This window comes from Narcine bancroftii, chromosome 11, assembly GCF_036971445.1.
Source record: "Narcine bancroftii isolate sNarBan1 chromosome 11, sNarBan1.hap1, whole genome shotgun sequence".
Classification (NCBI taxonomy): domain Eukaryota; kingdom Metazoa; phylum Chordata; class Chondrichthyes; order Torpediniformes; family Narcinidae; genus Narcine; species Narcine bancroftii.
In genome coordinates, this window is record NC_091479.1 from 55,225,933 (window position 1) to 55,243,006 (window position 17,074).

At 41.9% G+C, this 17,074-nt stretch overlaps 1 long non-coding RNA gene across 1 annotated transcript in view; it reads left to right on the plus strand.

Annotated features, from left to right (window-relative positions):
- Nucleotides 1-17,074, plus strand: part of LOC138745773 (uncharacterized) — a 38,339-nt gene that overhangs the window by 18,833 nt on the left and 2,432 nt on the right. Inside the window, exon 3 of the long non-coding RNA XR_011346502.1 lies at nucleotides 10,557-10,697. This is a non-coding gene — a long non-coding RNA (uncharacterized lncRNA). The remainder of the gene's footprint in view (nucleotides 1-10,556; nucleotides 10,698-17,074) is intronic.

The following is a 17,074-nucleotide window of genomic DNA, read 5'->3' on the forward strand; positions in this document are numbered from 1 at the left end:
AGCAAAATTTTTCCTTCACAATTGGGTCAACGGCAGTCTTTCTCAGACTTTTTTCCCATTCATATTCCACTTTAAGCAATCTCTTACTCATTTTTCGACACTCCAAGGAATAAAGTCCCAACATGTTCAACCTTTCCTTGTAGCTCAACTCCTGAAGATCTGGCAGCTTCCTAGTAAATCTTCTCTGCACTCTTTCAATCTTACTAATACCCTTCCTGTAGCTAGGTGACCAGAACTGCACAAAATACTCTAATTTTTCCCTCACCAACATCTTTTACAACCTCACCATAACTTCCCAACTCCTAATTTCAATATGTTAATTAATGAATGCCAAGATGACAAAAGCTGTCTTTAGATCCCTGTCGTCCTGTGACACCACTTTCATGGAATTATGTAACTGTGTTTTATCTCTTGCCAATTTCTATCACTTCTCTGTTCAATTTCATAATGTTGGCTTCTGGACTATTTTATTGTGCCCCTTGATCTAGAGAGTTCTGGCAGAGCAAAGCAATTTTGTTTTCTTTTGTCAGGTCAAATTTTGTCACATTGATCCAAAAACAAGTATTTTCACCATTCCTTCATTTCAGATTCTCTGCAGCTGTCATATTGTACCTCACTGTGACGGCATCATGTTTGTCTTGTTTATCCTTTACCCCTCCATCCAGACAGATGTGCTGATCAGCGAGTCGACTCCACTCATCCAGCACCACTGCCATGTCTGTTGCTCGGGCATTTCATCCCACATATTGAATTTGTTATTTCCCCTCTTCTTTTTTCTCAGCAAAGAGAATCAGGTTAATTTGATATTCTTTCTGAATCCCAGTGAAAGGTTATCGACCTGAAGGTTTTAGCTCCAATTACTTTTCCAGTAGATGATCCGCTGAGTATTTCCAGCATTGAGTTTTTATTTTACTGCCTTGGTATATTGCTGAGTACTTTGAATGGGAGAAGAAATGTGGGTTGGGTTAAGTAAAGATGTCTAGAATATGGAGTGGATTTAGAAAAATAGACGTAAAAATGGAGGGTCATGGAAATAGTTAATTCATCTTTTTGAATTTTGGAGTCTCCTGCCGGAAAGCGCAGAATACTCATCGGGCTTAATTCAAACCTGCCGGCAGCAAACTCTTAATGATGTCCCATCTTGTCCTGTGGAGCCCAGCACATATAACCATATGACCGTTTCCAGCATGGAAACGGGTCATATTGGCCCTTCGAGTCTGTTTCAGTTCACATGAACAACTCCACTAGTTTTCACCTCCAACACTCTGGCCATATCCCTCCAACCCCCTCATATCCATGTACACATCCAACCTTCTCTTAAATGACAGCAAGGACCCTGCCGCAATGATCTCTTCTGGAAGATGATTCCATTCTGCCACCACTCTCTGAGTGAAGAAACATCTTCTAAAATTCCTCCTAAAGTTTTGCACCCTTACCTTGAACTCATGCCCTCTTGTTCCAACCACCCCTGCCCTCAGGGGAAAGAGTCTACTCACGTCTAGTCTATCTATTCCTTTCATAATTTTGAATACCTCTATCATAACCCCCTTCATCCATCTACGTTCCAATGAATAAAGTCGCTGTCTCCTTAATCTTTCTCTGTCCTCTAGATGTTGTAAGCCATGTATCATTTTTGTAAATATTTTCTGCACCCTCTCCACCTTATCTATTTCCTTCCTATATTTGGAGACCAGAACTGAAAACAATTCTCCAAACCTGACCTCACCAATGCCTTAAACAGTTGCAGCATCACTTTCCAGCTATACTCTGGTCTATGATATGATTTCTGAATCGCAGCAGACCATATCTCAGGATAAGACCCACTGTCTTAACGTCCCTCATATGGAAGATTTTGCCTCCCATCTGCACAATTTCTGTGCTTTCTCCAAGGTTGATCTTATCATGAGATACCATCAGATCCCACCCATAAGGAAGACATTCCTAAAACGGTGATTATTACCCCTTCTGGGCTTTTTGAATGTCTTAGGATGCCACTTGAGTTGAAGAATGGTGTTCAAACTGCCAGCGGGTTATAGACACCTTGGGCAGAGATTTAGAGTTCCCTTACATCTACTTGGATAACATCTGGTAAAAACAACGGCTTCACGAATATGCTGTCCAGACTGACTATATATCATATTCAGGGTGACATTGATATTTCTGAATTAGCCAGTATCCAGGCAATGGACCCAGATGTTCAGGCATACAGTCTGGCCATTACTAACCTGGACATACAGCAGAGGGCAGCACAACTGGGTGGCCAACCTTACTTTGTGACATGTCTTTGGGCTACATTAGACCAATGTTTCCTGCATCTTGGAGGAAACACCTTATTGACCAGATACACAGCTGATCTCATCCGTCCATCAGAACATTTGTCAAGCGCATGTCAAATAAATATGTATAGTATGGACTGAGAAAAGGCGTCGTGCAATGTGTTTGCACATGTACCTCCTGCCAGACTGCCAAAATTCAGTGCCACACTAAGGCACCTCTTCAACATTTCCCGACGGTATGCAGACAGTTGGAACACGTGCATGTAGACCTGCTTGGACCATTGCCAGAATCTCAAAACATGAGATACATTCTAACAGTTGTAGAACATTTCACGTGCTGGCCAGAGGCCGTCCCGTTGCCATCCAGTGACACTGAGACAAGGGCCAGAGCATTCATCATCAACTGGATGGCTAGATTTGGTTTTCCCACATTAATTCAATCCGCGGAACACAATTCACCCACGTTCCCACCAGCAACTGAAGTCCACTTTTAAGGCCCAACTCACTGGTCCCAATTAGGTTGATGAGTTGCCATGCATTCTTTTGGGAGTGCGCACAGCTCCAAAGTAAGATATGTCTGCATTGTCCACAGAGATGGTTTATGGTACGGTCCTTACAGTTTCATGGGACATTCATTTCACAACCAACTCTGATCTGAACTTCCTTCCACAGCTTCGACATGGTATCGCGATCAGCAAAGCTTTTCCTACCCACTGGCTTGGATCCCCTTAACAGAATGTACCCCACCACTCCTGGATACTGATTTTGTTTTTGTGCGCAGACAGGACCTAGGAGTGCTGTTACAACGACCGTATGAGGGCGTTTTCCACGTGGTGAAGAAGGATGGTTTTGAATATACTTTGGACATTGGGGGACATTCGCAGCTGTTTAGTTGGGACAGACAAAACCTCTGCCCATTTGGATCCCGCTTCACCCTTTCATTGCCCCCAGCCGAGAAGATGAGGGTGTCCACCTAAGGTGCATGCAACTGGTGTTTTACTTTCTGGCGACGGTTCTGGTGGGGGGTGGGGTGTGTATCAGCTATGTAGCGGGCCGAGAGAGCCAGGTTCTTTGGCGGGCACATGAAATCATAAGGCAGACAGCTGGGAACTCATCCATTTAATTGACCGCATGCACGTGGTCCTGCGTGTCAAGGAATGGCACGTTGATCTGTGATTTCCCCTGCCGGAAGGTGCAGGACACTCACAGGGCTTAATTTAAACCTGTGGTCCCGTGGATCTGCAGCAAACTCACAAATGATGTCCCACCTTGACCCATGGAGCCCGGGACACGGTGTAAATAGAAGAAGCCTGTAAAGACCGAATAAAGCAGTTTTGTGTTGACTAACCTGGTATGTGTGTGTGTGTGTGTTGCTTTAGTTGCTCTATCGAAGTAGACGCTACATATATAAATATTTGGGAGGATGATCACCCTTACAGGATACTTTTCATCCATCTCACAGCCTGTGGGAAGAAGCTATTCCCCAGCATGTAAGTCCTGATTTTGATGATGGACGTGGTTAAAGATGCTGTTCACTAGATCAAAATGGTCTTTGTACTATTCCTTGAGCCCAATTTGAACAACACTCCCAGTAAATGTCATCTACAGAAAAAGGGAGACCCCAGTGATCCTCACTACTCTGCATCATTGCTGTCTGATGCTATACAGCAACTAGACCATCCAAAGGTCGAGACTCAACTGCGCTCCTGTAAAATCTCAGTTTGAGAGCCATTAGCCTTGACTTTCTCAGGCTCCTTGGGAAGTGTAGGCCCTTCCTGACTGATAAGGAGGTGTGATCGTTCTGTGTATTAATACATGTGCTGTATGGATGGGAATTTTATGTGATTGTATTGTCTATTCTTGCTCTTTAACAATCTTTAGTGGATAGAAGTAGTCATTGTACTTTAGGATGTACAATCATGTACAGATTGTCTTTAAATAGCCATTTGGCCCAGATGTATATTCAGTCCAAGAATACTTTCCATCACAGGCAGATTTTAAGCAATAACACCATTCATACTTAAACAAACATTGTTTTTAATTTTCTTTTTAAAAAAAACAGGATCAAACTTTAACTTATCACTGTTAACAGCCTTCCATTACCCCCTTCTAATTCGAAGTGCAGGTGTATTTAATGTGCATAAAGTTCTTTGACACAACTCTAAGTTCACCGGTGTCTATCAATTCTTATACTGTGCATAGAATTCAACATTTATGAATTTGAATATGAATGATAAGCTCTGGTGCTTAAAAGTAAATGTTTACCCTCCAGGAAAGCTCTTGTTGGTTTCAGAGAGGGATTTCCTGCTCATTGGACACACATAAACTGATTCCCTCTGATCAGCCACTTTGGTGTCTTGCCAAAGAACCTTGACCCATAAGGGTTTTCCAAATGATAACCTCTTCTGCAGGTCACCATTGATTTCCTTTTGTTTCCCTTATTTCAGGTGAAACATCATTTCTAGCCAGCCATTTCCTGTTTTTCAACAGGCTGAACTGAGAACTCACGACCCGTCTTAAAAACAAGATGCTGGCTTGCCATCTCTCTCTCTCTCTCTCTCTCTCTCTCTCTCTCTCTCTTTTAGAAAAAGCCTATTTGGTCTCTCTTCTCTGCTTGCAAAACCACATGACCTTCTTAGAATAGCAAACTGGTATCAGCCAGATGACTGCACTGGACTCAAACTTCTGAGTCCATTAATCTGTTGCTTTAAAACAATAATCCATTTACACCTGCTTTTGAAATTCTTTAGCAAAACAGTCTCCTTGTTTTGTCTTTGTAAAGACTCTCGGCGCCTGAATGACTCACTCTCAACAAAGCTCTTGTATTTTAAATAAGAGCTGTTTTGTGCAGTGTATGTGTTTGTTTGTGACCTAAACGACTCCTCCAATCCATCTCTTTCAAAAACATCTCTATATACAATGTAAAATATATAATCTGTCACAGGACAGATGCAGCAGAGGAGCTGTGATAAAATCGATGGTGTCCTTGCAAAAACAAAAAGTGGGAAGAGGTATAAGCTGTTGAGTGGAGTTTGTAATAGTTTGAAACTTGAACCTCTCTCTATTTCAGGAGAAAATTTACTGTCATGTAATTAAAAAGTGTCATGTCACACAAAATTGCTTTTTTCTTGCTATAAGGCAGACAGACTTACCTCTGGCAGAAATTTCCTGAAATGCTTCTTGCAGTCAGAGAAGGACTGAGTGCTCCCCCCCACCCCCACCACCCCAAACCCTGGGTCAAGTCACTGAGGGTCTGTGGATTCTCTTTTAATGCTCACAGATGTATGCTCCAGTTTTGAACCTCTGACATAATTAGGAACCATTTAGCACTCACTCGTATCCCAGGTCTGATACCTGACACCCTTTTAGCTAGTTTTGACCCAGTCTCTAGCAATCCACAGCCTGGTGTGAGTTCCTTGACTGCTTTGTCCAGAAGCCCACAGCCTGCGTGGGTTCCTCTCCTCAAGTCACCATCAGCCTGCCACCTATGTGGGTCTTTCAGCTACAGAACCCCCCACTGGTCTGCTTCCTTGGTCACTGACCCGTGGATTGAATCCTCTGCTTCTGAGATGTTGGTGGGGTGTGGTCTTTCTGTTTTCTGGTGCCCTGCACTAGTCGTCTGCTTCCCCAGAGTTCACAGTGGCGAAGAAATCTAACAAATCTAAATAAAAAAAAAAATTAACTAAGAGGAGAATCTCACATGTCGAGAGGGATGGAAAGGGCATTGTTACAAATTGAAGCCTGATATTTGAATATTCAGGTGCCAAATTTGCAAAAGCATAGAGTATATATTTCTCAAGCTATATGTAATTTTTTCCAAAGGAATACAACTTTGGATTTTTGCATGTCATCTTGGCATCCCTAAAAATATATGGGATTTCCAAGTAAGTTCAATACATGTCCTCATCACCGCTAACGTTAATTTAACAAATTTCAATTGATATATTAATAGATTTAATTTGGTCCTTGTTCCTTCCATACTTCTTAATAAAAATAAGGTCAGATTCTGTGGAAAAACATCTCCTATAACTTGTTCCATAAATTTTGTAATTCTCCCCAAAAAGATCTTGCATTAGGACAAAGATAAGTTGAATGCAAGAAAGTTGCGATATCTTCACCACACCTAAAATATTGATGTGATAATTCTGATTTTATTCTATTCAATTTCACTGGTGTAAGAAGTAACTGTAGAAGAAAAACTAGTTGTGAATTCCTTCCTCACTGCTGCAGTGTGGAACTTTGGTCAATAGATCCAAAATGCTGCATTGAAGTGAATTAATACAACTCCCATGGATCTCGTGATCAAGAGAGCAAAAATAAATTATGAAAGTAAGCTTGCGGCAAATATAAAAACCGACTGCAAAAGCTTTTATAAATATGTCAAGAGGAAAAGATTGGTGAAATCCAGAGTAGGTCCCTTGCAGTCAGAATCAGGGGAATATATAATGGGGTGTAAGGAAATGGCAGACCAATTAAATTCTTACTTTCATTCTGTTTTCACAAGAGAGGATACAAATAACCTCCCAAGGATGTTGGGAAACATAGAGACTAATGCAAGGGAGGAACTGAAAGAAATCAGTATCTCTAAGGACATGGTCTTGGGGAAATTGATGGGATTGAAGGCAGATAAATCCCAAGGACCTGATAATCTACATCGTAGGGTACACAAGGAAGTGGCCATTCAGATAGCAGATGCTTTAAGAATTATTTTCCAGAACTCGATAGACTCAGGATCAGTACCCATGGATTGGAGGGTAGCTAATGTTACCCCACTATTTAAAAAGGGGGGTAGAGAAAAAGCAGGGAATTATAGGCTGGTGAGCCTTACATCAGTAGTGGCCAAAATGATGGAATCCATTATTAAGGATGTAATAGCGGAGCATATGACTAGCAGAGAAGGGATCGGACAGAGTCAACATGGATTTACAAAAGGTAAATCGTGCTTGACAAATCTATTGGAATTCTTTGAGATGATGACAGGTAAAATAGATGGGGGAGAGCCAGTGGATGTGCTGTACCTGGACTTCCAAAAGGCCTTTGATAAGGTCCCGCATCAACGACTGGCTTCCAAAATCAAGGCTCATGGGATTGGGGGAAAAGTATTGATGTGGATTGAGAACTGGCTGGCAGGTAGAAGACAGAGAGTTGGGATAAATGGCTCATTTTGTGAGTGGCAGGCGGTGACCAGTGGGGTGCCACAGGGATCTGTACTGGGACCCCAGCTATTCACAATTTACATTAATGATCTGGATGAGGGGATTGGATGTAATATCTCCAAATTTGCAGATGACACTAAGCTAGGGGGGTTGTGTGCACAGAAGAGGGGGGCAGGAAGCTCCAGTGTGATTTGGATAAATTGAGGGACTGGGCAGATACATGGCAAATGAATTACAATCTGGATAAATGTGAGGTTATCCACTTTGGTAATACAATCCGGAGGACAGATTACTATTTGAATGGCAATAGATTAAGAGATGGGGAAGTGCAGAGAGACCTAGGGGTACTTGTACACCAGTCTCTGAAGAGGAGCATGCAGGTACAGCAGGTGGTTAAAAAGGCAAATGGTATGTGGCTTTCATATCAAGAGGGTTTGAGTCTTGGAACAAGGATACCTTACTACAGCTGTACAGGGCCTTGGTGAGACTACACCTGGAGTATTGTGTGCAGTTTTGGTCACCTTATCTAAGGAAGGATGTTCTTGCAATGGAGGGAGTGCAGAGGTGATTCACCAGGCTGATACCTGGAATGGCAGGAATGACTTATGAGGAAAGATTGCGCAAATTGGGATTGTACTCGCTGGAGTTTAGAAGATTGAGAGGGGATCTCATAGAGACATATAAAATTCTGGCAGGACTGGACAGAATAGATGCAGATGGGATGTTTCCAAGGATGGGAAAATCCAGAACCCGGGGCCATGGTTTGAGGATAATAGGCAAACCATTTAGGACCGAGATGAGGAGGAATTTCTTTACCCAGAGGGTGGTGAATCTGTGGAATTCATTGCCACAGAGGGCAGTAGAGGCAGGTTCATTAAATATATTTAAGAGGGAATTAGATCTATTTCTTCAGTATAAGGGTATTAAAGGTTACGGAGAGAAGGCGGGGACGGGGTACTGAACTTTGAGATCAGCCATGATCTCGTTGAATGGCGGAGCATGCTCGAAGGGTCGAATGACCTACTCCTGCTCCTATCTTCTATGTTTCTATTGCCAAATCAGCTTCCTGAGGAGGTTTTCAAATCCAATAGCCTGAGTCACCTGACTCCAGGTGCAGCTTTCAGATAAAATCCTTGCTGATATCTGCTACATGACTGATGTAAAAACAATTATACTGAACTAGTTTATGTCTTGCATTGAGATCCTTATATGGATCTGCCCATATTTGCCAATCAATTAAATTATTCAGATCCATTTCCCACCTTTGTCTCAACTTATGAACTCCTCATTTAAAAGTTCCTACTTGTAATAAAAAGGACATCATCAAATAATTTTTTTTAACAATTCCTCTTATAGGGAGTTCTATTTCAGTACAACATGGTTGGTCCTAACTTATCCTTCAAATATGCTCTTAGTTGGAAATAGCAAAAAGATTGTTATGAGTTATACGATATTTATTTCTCAGTTGCTCAAATGACATTAATTGACCCCTTTCATAACAATCTTCAACATTTATTATCCCCTTACGAAACCAGCTATCCAGAAATTGATGATCTTTAGAAAAAGATACGAGGAATTTGAATCAAAGCCATTCTGGGTGATGTACATCCACTTACACCAATTTCATCATTTATTTTATTCCATATATTAATCAAATGTTTCAACAATTGTGTATCTTTATCACCAACCATTAATTTTGATTCCCACGTACATAAATTCTTCTGATTTTCCCTCTCCTATTTTATTTGATTCTATTTTAACCTTTTCAAAAAAAGAAGCAAGAAATCTCATTTGAGCTGCTCCATAACAATTTTTAAAATGAGGAAGCTGCAGTCCTCTCAATGCAGAATTTGCAATGGGTTACTTGTAACATGGGATTCAATCGGAAATGGATTCATGTGACATAAAACCACGATGCAGAATGTTTTCTAAGAATGGAATACAAGAGGAGGGTTGTCTAGGTCTCCAGCAGGATATAGATCACAAGATATAGGAGAAGAAGTAGGCCCGTCGAGTCTGTTCCACCATTCTTCCATTCAGCCCCACTGCCCAGCTCTCTCCCCATTACCCTTAATTCCTTGACGTATCAAATACCTATTAATCTCTGCCTTAAATACACACAATGACCTCACGTGGGTTTCACGACCCATTTGCAAAATCAATTTTTCCACATTTGTTTTAAATTGACACCCTTTTATCCTGAAATTATGCTCTCCTGTCCTAGAATCCCCTACCATCGGAAACATCTTTGCCATATGTACTCTGTCCAGGCCTTCCATTATTTGAAAAGCATCTGAGGTCCCCCTTATCCTTCTGTACTCCAACTAGTACAGTCGAAGAGTCGACAATTGTTCCTCATACACTAACCCTTTCATTCCTGATATCATTCCAGTAAATCATCTCTGAGCTTCTCCAACACCAGCACATCTTTTCTCAAATACGGCACCCAAAACTCTAATTCTGATTGAATGGAAAGGGAATTCTCCAATGACACAAACACAACGGTTACATGATATTATGTCTTGTTGATATTTACCACTCGGGAAGGTTCTTGTTGGTTTTCAGATAGAGGTGTGTTGTTCAGGGAAGCATGAGTGTTTTTGTGACTCAACGTCCCAGCATCTGAAGTCCGTTATCTCTTCAGAAAAGCTTTATAGCTTTAGCATGGAGCAGAGCTGAGCCACGACTTTGCAGGTATTTAAGGGAGTATGTGGGCAGGGTTTGTTCTGGACCAACAATTTAACCAAATGACTCTGCTTGAAATCAAGATTCAAACCATTTTGAGGAATACAACAGAAATTGTTCAACAAGAGCCTGATGTTCCCTGAGGAGTTTTCTTTCAATAGTGGAAATGACTTTTTTTAAAACGCCCATTAATATTCCTGATACAGATCTTTGTATTTAACTTTCAGGTTGCTCTCTGTTGTTAACTTGGGGTGACTGGGTGGAATTTTTGCTTTAACCAAGCAGTTCTCTTGCAATTTTCCAGCTGTTGGATGCAATTCAGTTGTTTGCAAGTTTAGCAAGTGGGATTTTGATGTGAAATTGCAACTCACAGCATCATTTTTGTGTTTGAAAATGCCAATGTGAAAATTTTAACTTTAGTCTTCTTGGTTTGCTTAAGTTTAAAGAGGAGATGTTGCGTCAAGCTGAGAAGACAGAGTTGGATGCCCATTTGGCGAATCGGCTGGGCAAAGCAGAAAGCACTAAACGAGGGGCTGAAAAAATAATGAAGCAGACTGAAATGCCGTTGAACCAAACCCAGGTAAAGAATTTAATTTTGTGCAGCGTACTTAAGAGACCAAACAATTTGGGCTTTTAGTGGTGACCTATTTAAATGAACAAAATCTGATTAGAATTGAAGTTTATGGAATGTTTGGAAGTTGCCACAAAAAAATGGAGCATATAAATTAGATAAATGAACAATACAATGAGCCTGGTGTCACAGTATCTGCCTCCCTCTACCGTACATCACTGTTGAACCTTCTCCCCAATATGAACCTGATGTCACAGTATAGGTCAGAGTTTATTGTACATCACTGTTAAACCTTCTCACTACAGTGAATCCAGCATCAGTATATCTGTCCCAGTCTACTGTACATCACCATTAAACGTTCTCCGCACTGTGAACTTGTTGTCACAGAATCTGCCACAGTTTATCATACATCTCATTAAACATTCTCCCCACTGTGAACCTGGTGTCACAGTACCTGACACAGTTTATCGTACATTACTGTTAAACCTTCTCACTGCTGTGAAGCCAATGTCACAGTAACGATCTCAATCATCCATACATCAGCATTAAACCTCTCTCCACTGTGAATCTGGTGTCACTTTGCCTGCCACCCCAATATGAACCTGATGTCAAAGTATCTGACACTGTTAATCGTACATCAATGTTAAACCTTCTCACGAATGTAAATCCTGTCTCAAAGTTTCTGCCTCAGTCTATCGTACATCAACGTTTAACTTTGTCCCCCCTGTGAATCTGGTGTAATAGAATCTTCCTCAGTCTACCGTCCATAACCATTAAACCTTCTCCCCACTGTGAACCTGGTGTCACGGTGTATATCCCAATTTACAGTTTATCACTGTTAAACCTTCTCCCCCCCCTGTGAACCTGGTGTAATGGAATCTGCCTTAGTCTACCGTCCATCACCGTTAAACCTTCTCCCCACTGTGAACCTGCAGTCACGGTATATATCTCAATTTACAGTATATCACCGTTAAACCTTCCCCCCAACGTGAACCTGGTGTCACAGTATCTGCCTCAGTCTACTGTACATCACCGTTAAACCTTCTCACTACTGTGAACTTGTTGTCACAGGATTGATCTCAGTCTATAGTACATCACTGATAAACCTCTTCCCCACTGTTCACACGGTGTCACGGTATCCATCTCAATTTACCATACATCACTGTTAAACGTTCTCCCCAATATGAACATGATGTCACAGTATCTGACACAGTTTAAAGTAAATCACTGTTAAACCTTCTTAGTACTGTGGAATCCATCTCACATTTTCTGCCTCAGTCTACCGTTCATAAACATTATGAACCTGTGAACCTGGTGTTAAAGTATCTGCCTCAGTTTAACACACATCACCATTAAGCCTTCTTACTGCCCTGAACTCAGCGTCACAGTATATGCCAACGTCTACTGTACTTTACCGTTAAAACATCTCCCCACTCTGAACCTGGTGTCGCAGTATCTCACACAGTTTATTGTACATGACTGTTAAACTGTGTTAATGTTGTGAACCCATTGTCTCAGTATCTCTTATCAGTCTACCATACATCATCGTTAAACCTTTACACATCTGTGAATGGGTGTCACTGTATCTGATACAGTTTATCGGACATTACATTTCAACTTTCTCACTTCTGGGAGCCCAGTGTCACAGTAACTGTCTCAGTCTGCCCTACCTTATTGTTGAACCTTCTCCAACTGTGAACCTGGTGGCACAGTTCAGCCTCAGTCTCCCGTATATCACCATTAAACCTCCTCCCCACTGTGAACCTGGTGTCACTGTATCTGACAAAGTTCATCACTGTTAAACCTTCTCCCCACTGTGAGACTGGTGTCACAGTATCTGACACAGTTCATCACTGTTAATCCTTCTCCTCACTGTGAACCTGGTGTCACAGTATCTGACACAGTTCATCACTGTTAAACCTTCTCCCCACTGTGAGACTGGTGTCACAGTATCTGACACAGTTCATCACTGTTAATCCTTCTCCTCACTGTGAACCTGGTGTCACAGTATCTGACACAGTTCATCACTGTTAAACCTTCTCCCTCTGTGAACCTGGTGTAACAGTATCTGACACAGTTCATATTATATCACTGTAAAACCTTCTCACAAATGTGAATCCTACTATAAAATAATACTCCCCTTCTAAGTCTCATTGTATTCAAATCCCACCTATTTTAAAAATTCCAAAAAAAAGAGAAAAATCAATCCCAAAACAAGCTACTCAAAAGTAGTAGCCCCCTAAAAATCTGGGTGTGGTAAAGTCCACAAGTGGCAGGTGACTAAAGGACTCAGTGTCACCCACCCCCAGTCAGACTTTCACAAAGTCCTGAAACAAAAACATTCAACCCAGTGATTCCAGTCCCAATGATAGTTCCGGATCTTCAATATCGAGAAGACTTTGCGTCAATTCAACTTTTTTCCCATTCTTTCCATATTTTCCAATCTTCCCATTTCCATTCCCATTGACCCTTCCCTTCGGTGACAATGGTGACGATCGCCCATTTCCTCGTACATCTGGCAATGAATTAGCAAATATTAAAGCATCGTGGTCATTCTCAAAAAACTGAGATTGAAAATTCCCATAAAAATCTTTCAATGCTGCCGCATAACGAAAAGCAAATTTATATCCCTTTCGCCACAATACTTCTTAGGCTGAATTAAATTCTCAGACTCTTCTGATAATTTCTTGACTCAGATCTGCATTAAAAAAAAAACCCTATTATTTTGAACCATCAGTGGAGCCTGATTTTGCCGTGCTTTCTGCACCACCAATCGGAGGATCATCTCTCTGTCTTGATATTTAAAACAGCGAATCAAAACTGCTCGTGGTAATTGGCCCGGAAATGGTTTCTTCCTTAATGCTCTGTTTGCTCGATTTAATTCCAGTCCTTCTGGAAAGAATTCCCTGCCCTACACTTCTGGGATCCATTTCTTCAAAACCTTCACTGGATCCGAACCTTCCATATCTTCCGGAAGACCTACTATCTTAACATTATTTCTACGACTTTGGTTTTCTAATGAGTCAAACTTCTTCAATAATTCCTTCTTCTGAATACCCCAATCTACAAAAGGATCTTCCACTATTTCCATTTTTTTCTCTATTACGCTCCACTTGACTCTTGCAATCAAGAAAGCCTCCTCAATCTTTTTAAAATGTTCTTGCACAGTATCCACTGATGGTGTCCATCTCGTAACATCGCTCTTAACTACATTAATATCTTGCTTCATCAAAGTTATTTCTTCACACACAGTGTTCATTTTAGTTTTCATTTCGAAAATCCTTGAGTCATCTGATTAGTCATCTGCATTGATATATTTGATATATCTTCCATGAGTTGAGCAATCCCTTCCAGAATTGGAAACTCAGAATCCAGTCCAGGATCCATCACCTCCCTTTGAGGCTGACCTTCTTTTGCCGCAGTCCCCAGTTCTTCAAGTTCTAATGAAGTTGAGCATCCTCTTCCTCCATAGCAATAGGTCCTCTTCCGGTGCTGCTGCGGGTCTGGACACCCGACAACAGTGTGCCGACCTCGTCAGTTCACCATCGCTCAGGCTCCCCCACAGCCCACACCTTCTCCAAAGGTTTGTGGACCCTCGACGCACCACGCATGCCCGGTAGGGCCACCGACTGCGCAGCTGCGTCTTCTGATGCTACACTGTACCTCTCCTGACCACCAGGCAATGCTGCAGGCTCACGGGCCTGTCCTTGCTCAGTAGGCCCGCCCTCACGCCTGTGTTCACGAGTGCACGAGTCAAAACCGCTGAACTCATCACTAAGCTGGCGCCGACGAAATACTTTGCCGGGCAGGAGTCCTCTGAGGCTTGGGGACTCCAGTCGACAATTCTGTTGCTTCAACTTGAACTCGGCCTCAATTCTTCAACACTTTTGTAAGGTAATTTCTTCTGTAACTGAGTTTTCGATTTTTTCACATTTGCAGCCATTTTGACCCTCCACTATTCCAAAGTCTATAAACAGTATTTTTAATCACTTTTACAACTTTTAAAATTGAGCATTTAATAGTCTAACTGGGGAAGGGTGGAACCACACGTCTATCCTCTGCACCATCTTGTCACAGTATCTGACACAGTTTATAACACTGTTAAACCTTCACATTACTGTGAATGCTGACGCTCAGTTTCTGCCTCAATCTACCGTTCATCAACGTTAAACCTTCTCACCCTGTTAAATTGGTGTTTAAGTATCAGCCTAAGTTTACCACACATCACCATTAAACCTTCTCCCCATTGTGAGACCGGTTTTACTGTATCTGCCACAGTTTATCGTACATCACTATTATATCTTCTCACTACTGTGAACTCGGTGTTACAGAGCCTGCCAGTCTACCGTACATCACCAGTAAACCTTCTCGTCAATGTGAGCCTGGTGTTACTGTATCTACCACAGTTTAGTGTACATCATCATTAAAAATTCTCCCCAATATGAAGCTGGTGTCACTTTATTCGCCAAAGGTTATCGTACAGCTCTGTCAAACATTTTCCCCACTATGAACCCGGTGTCACAGTAACTGTCTCAGTTTCCCATACATCGCCAATAAAGCTTTTTTTCCCACTCTGAGCCCAGTATCAACGTATCTACGTAGTCTCCTGTACATCACCATTAACCTCCTCCCCACTGTGAACGAAGTATCAGTATCTGCCACAGTTTATTATACATCATTTTTAAACCTTCTCACCACTGTCAACCTGGAGTCACAGAATCTGCCTTATTCTACCATACATATCTGTTAAACCTTCTCAGTACTGTGAACACAGTGTCACAGTATCTGCCAAAGTCGTCGACTGTACATCACCGTTAAACATTCTCCCCAAGTTAACCCATTCATCACTGTTTTTGCCACCATTTATCGTACATCACAGTTCAACCTCCCCACTGTAAACTTGGAGTCACAGTATATTCCACAGTTTATTGCACATCACTGATATTCTTTCCCCTCGTTGTGAATGCGGTGTCACCATATCTGTGTCAGTCTTCCGTACATCACCATAAACTTCGCCCCAATGTGAACCTGGTGTCACTTTATCTGCCACAGTTAATATTACATCACCGTAAAACCTTCTTCCAACTGTGAACCTGATATCACAGTATCTACCACAGCTTATCATGCATTACTGTTAAACCTTCTCACTACTGAAAACTTGGTGTCACAGTATCTGCCAAAGTCTACTGTATATCACTGTTAAATATTCTCCCAACTGTGAACCTGATGTCACAGTGTCTGATACAGTTTATCGTACATTACTGTTAAACCCACCAGATAAGCTCCAGATAGCGAAAGAGGAGTTCTCGCATCTGCAGGAACTGGGGATCATTCGTCCCTCCGACAGTCCTTGGGCCTCGCCGCTTCACCTGGTCCCAAAAGCCTCCGATGGCTGGTGCCCCTGCGAGATTATCGACGGCTTAATGACACGACAGTACCTGACCGTTGCCCCATCCCTCACATTCAGGACTTTATGGCCAATCTGCATGGTGTGAGAGTATTCTCCAAGGTCGATCTGGTGTGCGTGTACCATCAAATCCCATTGCACCCAGAGGACATCCCCAAAACGGCCATCATCACCCCCTTCGGCTTGTTCGAATTTTTATGCATGCCTTTCAGGCTCAAGAAAACCGCCCAGACATAAGGCACCTCATGGATACGGTGCGCAGGGATTTGAATTTCGTGTTCATTTATCTGGATGACATTCTTGTCGCCAGCAGAGACTGGGCACAACACAAGTCTCACCTGCACACCCTCTTCTCCCGACTGGCCGAATTCAGCCTAATGATCAGCCCGGCCAAATACCAGTTTTGTGCAGAAGAACATTTGGATGGGATGAAACTAATCCAGAATCCATTGCACAAGATTGGAAAAATTAGATTGAGCGTCTTCAAATACTTGGAAGTTTTGACGTCAACAGACTTTGGAGTAGCCACATTTGCTCAGTTACACCATTTTTCTGATCTAAGTGAAGGTAGTTTTGATCCTGTCAGTTACTGAGTCCTGTGAAATAACCAAGTGCGAGTAGATGGTGGATTTGTAATGGGAAAAGCCAGAGTGGCTCCATTAAAGTCAGTCACAAGACCTTGAATGGAATTGACTGCTGCTATTATGGCGAGCAAAATGGACGCTATGTTAAGAAGAGAATTACAGATGGAGTTAGCAGATCCTGTGTTTTGGACTGATAGAACATCAGTGCTTAAATATATTAATAATGAAATCATGAGGTTTCATCTCTTTGTGACTGACAGAGAGAATGAAAACCTGGACAACAACAAATGGCAGATTTACCACAGGACAGAGTTTCACCTGATGAATTCTCATTTACATCCGTGGAAGTTGATTATTTTGGTCCTTTGCAAGTAAAGTGAGGACGAAGTGTTGAA